The sequence below is a fragment of the Octodon degus genome, unplaced genomic scaffold (genome assembly GCF_000260255.1).
Source record: "Octodon degus isolate 3935 unplaced genomic scaffold, OctDeg1.0 scaffold00398, whole genome shotgun sequence".
Taxonomy (NCBI): domain Eukaryota; kingdom Metazoa; phylum Chordata; class Mammalia; order Rodentia; family Octodontidae; genus Octodon; species Octodon degus.
In genome coordinates, this window is record NW_004524974.1 from 71,885 (window position 1) to 72,250 (window position 366).

A 366-nucleotide genomic window follows, 5' to 3' on the forward strand; every position below is an offset into this window, starting at 1 on the left:
ATATTACCTGAGGGCCAGAGATGCCTGTTCTTTTTCATTGTCCTCACTGTCAGTGTTTTCTGTAAGAGAATTCAGAAATAGTCACTCAAAAACTGAGTACATGCACATCACCTGTTAGAAATACAGTGACTCACTAGGCACAGAATCGATATAGGTATGAGCAGGAGGACTCCATTTCTCTGAATGAACCAGGTGAGAGTCTATTGCAGCCAGCACTTCACTCTTAACCATCATATGCCTCTAGTCAAAAGATCATGCAGAAGGGTGCAGAACTTAGACAGAAAGCTGGGACACTGGGAAGCCCTTAGAGAGGGGACAGTCCAGGAAAAGGCTCACTAAACCAGAGACTAAACCATAACACTGTGT